Raw genomic sequence first — 6,409 nt, forward strand, 5'->3', positions numbered from 1 at the left:
CCAATCCCATCTCGGGGGATTCAGGAGATCGCCTCCGGCACCCCTGCCGGAGAGGGGAATCATCTCCCGGAGGACTCTTCATCACCATGATCGCCTCCGGATTGATGTGTGAGTAGTTCACCCTTGGACTATGGGTCCATAGCAGTAGCTAGATGGTTGTCTTCTCCTCATTGTGCTATCATGTTAGATCTTGTGAGCTGCCTATCATGATCAAGATCATCTATTTGTAATGCTACATGTTGTGTTTGTTGGGATCCGATGAATATGGAATACTATATCAAGTTGATTATCAATCTATCATATATGTGTTGTTTATGTTCTTGCATGCTCTCCGTTGCTATTAGAGGCTTTGGCCAAGTTGATACTTGTAACTCCAAGAGGGAGTATTTATGCTCGATAGTGGGTTCATGCCTCCATTGAATCCGGGACGATGACGAGAAAGTTCTAAGGTTGTGGATGTGCTTGTTGCCACTAGGGATAAAACATCAATGCTTTGTCTAAGGATATTTGTGTTGATTACATTACGCACCATACTTAATGCAATTGTCTGTTGTTTGCAACTTAATACCGGAAGGGGTGCGGATGCTAACCTGAAGGTGGACTTTTTAGGCATAGATGCATGCTGGATAGCGGTCTATGTACTTTGTCGTAATGCCCCGATTAAATCTCATAGTAGTCATCATGATATGTATGTGCATTGTTATGCCCTCTCTATTTGTCAATTGCCCAACTGTAATTTGTTCACCCAACATGCTATTTCTTATCGGAGAGACACCACTAGTAAACTGTGGACCCCGGTCCATTCTTTTACATCTGAAATACAATCTACTGCAAACTCTGTTCTTTACTGTTCTTCGCAAACAAACATCATCTTCCACACTATACATTTAATCCTTCGTTTACAGCAAGCTGGTGAGATTGACAACCTCACTATTACGTTGGGGAAAGTACTTTGATTGTGTTGTGCAGGTTCCACGTTGGCGCCGGAATCCCTGGTGTTGCGCCGCACTACACTCCGTCACCAACAACCTTCACGTGGCCCTTGACTCCTACTGGTTCGATAACCTTGGTTTGTTACTGAGGGAAAACTTGCTGCTGTACGCATCACACCTTCCTCTTGGGGTTCCCAACGGACGTGTGCTTCACGCGTATCATTTACCTACTCGAGGGCGAGTAGGAACTAAGCTTGGGGATGCTTGATACGTCTCCAATGTATCTATAATTTCTTATGTTCCATGCTAGTTTTATGACAATACCTACATGTTTTATTCATACTTTATATCATTTTGATGCATTTTCCGGTACTAACCTATTAACAAGATGCCGAAGCGCCAGTTCCTGTTTTCTGCTGTTTTTGGTTTCAGAAATCCTACACAGGAAATATTCTCGGAATTGGACGAAACAAAAGCCCACGGCCCTATTTTCCACGGAGGTTTCCAGAACACCGAAGAAGAGTCGGAGAAGGCCAGCAGGGGGGCCACCCCATAGGGCGGCGCGGCCAGGCCCCCTGGCGCGCCCAGGTGTGGGGAGGCCACCCCCTGGCTCCCCCGACGCTGCCTCTTCGCCTATATATTCCTTCGTATCGGAAAACCCTAGTACCGAGAGCCAAAATACGAGAAAAGTTCCAGAGACGTCGCCGCCATCAACCCCATCTCGGGGGGTTCTGAAGATCTCCTCTGGCACCCTGCCGGAGAGGGGAATCATCACCGGAGGGCTCTACATCACCATGCCCGCCTCCGGATTGATAAGTGAGTAGTTCATCCTTGGACTATGGGTCAATAGCAGTAGCTAGATGGTTGTCTTCTCCTATTATGCCATCATGTTTAGATCTTGTGAGCTGCCTATCATGATCAAGATCATCTATTTGTAATGCTACATGTTGTGTTTGTTGGGATCCGATGAATATGGAATACTATGTCAAGTTGATTATTGATCTATCATATATATGTTGTTTATGATCTTGCATGCTCTCCGTTGCTAGTAGAGGCTCAGGCCAAGTTGATACTTGTAACTCCAAGAGGGGTATTTATGCTAGATAGTGGGTTCATGCCTCCATTGAATCTGGGACAGTGAAAGAAAGTTCTAAGGTTATGGATGTGTTGTTTCCACTAGGGATAAAACATCAATGCATTGTGTAAGGATATTTGTATTGTTTACATTACGGACAATACTTAATGCAATTGTCTGTTGTTTGCAACTTAATACTGGAAGGGGTGCGGATGCTAACCCGAAGGTGGACTTTTTAGGCATAGATGCATGCTGGATGGCGGTCTATGTTCTTTGTCGTAATGCCCTAAGTAAATCTCATAGTAGTCATCATGATATTTATGTGCATTGTTATGCCCTCTCTATTTGTCAATTGTCCAACTGTAATTTGTTCACCCAACATGTTATTTATCTTATTGGAGAGACACCACTAGTGAACTGTGGACCCCGGTCCATTCTTTTACATCTGAAATACAACCTACTGCAATCATTGTTCTCTGTTTTCTTTGCAAGAAAACATCATTCTCCACACCATACGTTTAATCCTTTGTTTTCAGCAAGCAGGTGAGATTGACAACCTCACTGTTAAATTGGGGCAAAGTATTTTGATTGTGTTGTGCAGGTTCCACGTTGGCGCCGGAATCCCTGGTGTTGCGTGATACGTCCAAAACGTATCTACTTTCCCGAACACTTTTGCAATTGTTTTGCCTCTAATTTGTGTGTTTTGGATGCAACTAACACGGACTAACGCTGTTTTCAGCAGAACTGTTCTGGTGTCTCGTTTTTGTGCAGAAATCCAACTTTCGGGAAAAACCTCGGAATTTATACGGAAGGGCTTTTTTTCCCAGAACACTTACGGAGCCAGAAGGGCAAGTCAGGTGGAGGCCCGAGGGCCCCACACCCTAGGGCGGCGCGGCCCGGGGGGGGGGGGCGGCCCTAGCGTGTGGCCCCCTCGGCCGGCCTCCGACGCCCTCCTTCGGACTACTTATCGCCCTCGACCTAAAAACGCACGGGGAGAAGTCGAAGTCGCGAGAAACCCTCCAGAACGCCGCCACATCGCGAAACTCCGTCTCGGGAGCCAGAAGTCTCCGTTCTGGCACTCCGCCGGGACGGGGAATTGGAGGAGATCATCGCCACCATCACCACCGACGCCTCTTCATCAACCAGCCATGTTCCCCCCATCCATGTGTGAGTAATTCCCCCGCTGTAGGCTGAAGGGGATGGTAGGGATTGGATGAGATTGGTCATGTAATAGTGTAAGATTGTTAGGGCATAGTGCCTAGTGTCCGTAATTGGTACTTTGATGATATTGTTGCAACTTGTTATGCTTAATGCTTGTCACTAGGGCCCGAGTGCCATGATCTCAGATCTGAACATGTTATTATTTCATCATGATATTCATTGTTTATGGTCTTACCTGCAAGTTGTATACACATGTCGTTGTCCGGAACCAATGGCCCCGAAGTGACAGAAATCGGGACAACCGGAGGGGATGGTAGTGATGTGAGGATCACATGTGTTCACGGAGTGTTAATGCTTTGCTCTGTACTCTATTAAAAGGAGTACCTTAATATCCGAGTAGATTCCCTTGAGGCCCGGCTGCCACCGGTCTGGTAGGACAAAAGATGTTGTGCAAGTTTCTCATTGCGAGCACGTACGACTATAATTGGAACACATGCCTATTGATTGCTTTGTACTTAGACACCGTTTTATTATTATCCGCAAATGCCACGCTTGATTGTTACATGAGTTTCTCTCATCCATGCAACGCCCGTTATCCGTCCCCGTGCCTACGGTATTTTAATCCTGCTTGTTTACTATAATCACTACTGCTTGTCTCTGTTACTCGCTCTATTGTTATTTCACTACTGCTCTTGCTATAAAGCTGTTACTCTTGATAAACTCTTGCGAGCAAGTCTGTTTCCGAGTGCAGCTGAATTGACAACTCCGCTGTTAAGGCTTTCAAGTATTCTTTGTCTCCCCTTGTGTCGAATCAATAAATTGGTTTTACTACCCGCGAAGACTCGCTGCGATCCCCTATACTTGTGGGTCATCAAGACTGTTTTATGGCGCCGTTGCCGGGGAGCATAGCTTTATTTGGAAGTTCACTTGGATTGATATTGTTCGCTGCAAATTCTCCATCATGGGTAAAACTCGCGATCCTAGAGTCGCCATATTACCATCCACTACAAGAAAAGGTACAACTGCGAGTACCTCTGCTTGCTCTTGATTCACCATCCGTGATTGATAAACTTGTTTCACCACCACATGCTTCACTTGTTGGTACTTCGCTGAATCCGAAAACTCTCATAATATTGATAATATTTCTGTTGTGCTTGATGATAGTGGTTCATTGGGATCCTTTCTAGATGCTACAATTGCTAGGTCTAGACAAATTGAAAATGCTTGAAACTCCTGATGCTACTACACCTGTTAATTCACCTGAACTTGATTATTCTAGTGATGATCCTGATGAAGATTATGTGGAGCTTAATGATGATCTTATTAATAGATGCAATGCTACTGCTGATGCAAGTAAAATTAAAAAGTTTCTCACACAATATACTGTTAGACATAAGTTATCTCCTGATCCTAAATTTGCCACATCTCCTATATGCATTAAGGATAAAGATTATGATTTTTCTCTTGATCTATCTCATATAGCTATTGTAGAGAAAGCACCCTTTTGTGGTACTGAAAAAGAAAGTGCTGTAGAACACATGATTGAACTTTCTTCTATGAGTAGTTTGTTTTCTGATGATATCGAGATGCGTACTTACTTTGTCGCTAATTTTTTTCCTTTCTCATTAAAGGATGATGCTAAAACTTGGTATAATAATTTGCCTCCTGGTTCTATTAAAAATCCAACTGATTTGCGTGATGTTTTCTTTCGAAAATACTTTCTGCTAGTGCTCAACATATTGCTTTACAGAGAATTTATAGATTTGACCGGGGAGATGAAGAGAAATTGCACGAGGCTTGGGCAAGATTTTGTTCTCTTATCAGAGCTCGACCTGGACATGATTTTGAAAAGAATGATCTACTTGATATATTTTATAGTGGACTAACCATTGAGTCTAGGGCATATTTGGATAGTTGTGTTGGTTGTGTTTTCAGGAAAAGAACTCCAGACGAAGCTGAAGAATTATTGGCTAAAATAGGCCGGAATCATGATGATTGGACTACGCCTGAACCAATTCCAACGCCAATATTGAAGAAGAGGGTTTAATTAAATTGAATGATGAAGATATGAGGGAAGCCAAGAAGTCTCTCAAGGAGAAAGGTATTAAATCTGAAGATGTGAATAATCTACCTCCCATAGAAGATATATGTGAGATAATTCCCCCTTCATCCATGATTGAGGTAAACTCCCTTCGGCGCTTTACTAGGGAAGATATTCCAGTATTCAAAACCTCCTGCGCAATGCTTAGATGAGTTTGATAATTATATTGTTAAGCAAGAAAATTTTAATATGAGAGTAGAGAATCATCTAATGGAAAATTCTCAAGCTATTAGCAATTTGCATGATATTGTGGAGAGAACCTCCAATGATGTTAAGATGCTTGTTAAACATTTTCAAATGGTTCAAACTCAAATTGATCAACTCACTAAAGTGCAAAATGACTTATTACAAAATAATTCTAAGGAGAAACATGCTTATGAAGTAACAACTAGAGGTGGTGTCTCTACCCAGGATCCTCTATATCCTGAAGGGCATCCCAAAAGAATTGAACAAGATTCTCAACGCATTGAACCTAGAGCTCCTTCTAAGAAAAGAAGAAGAAACATAAAAATGTTGTAGAATCCTCTGAACCTTCTAATGATCCTAATAGTATTTCTATTTCGATGCTGAGACTGAAAGTGGTAATGAACATGATAATAATAATGGTAATGATAAGAATGATGTTTCTGATAAAGAAGAAGTTGAAGATGAACACTGAAAAGCAAGATAAAAATAAAAAGTATACTAAAGAAGATTTTATTGCTAAGAAACATGGTAATGAAAGAGAACCTTGGGTGCAAAAGCAAATGCCTTTTCTGCTAAGAAACTAAAATCAAAGGAAGAAGAACACTATAATAAATTATGTGATTGGATGAAACCTTTATTCTTGCAAATCCCTTTGACTGATGCTATTAAATTGCCTCCTTATTCTAAGTATATGAAAGATATTGTTACTAACAAAAGGAAAATTCCTAATGAGGAGATTTCCACTATGCTTGCTAATTACTCTTTTAATGGTAAGGTTCCAAAGAAGCTTGGCGACCCAGGTATTCCGACTATTCCTTGTTCTATTAAGAATAATTATGTTAAAACTGCTCTATGTGACTTGGGAGCCGGTGTTAGTGTTATGCCTTTTTCTCTTTATAAGAGACTTTACTTAGATAAGTTGATACCCTTTGATATATCTTTGCAAATGGCTGA

Source organism: Lolium rigidum, chromosome 7 (assembly GCF_022539505.1).
Source record: "Lolium rigidum isolate FL_2022 chromosome 7, APGP_CSIRO_Lrig_0.1, whole genome shotgun sequence".
Classification (NCBI taxonomy): domain Eukaryota; kingdom Viridiplantae; phylum Streptophyta; class Magnoliopsida; order Poales; family Poaceae; genus Lolium; species Lolium rigidum.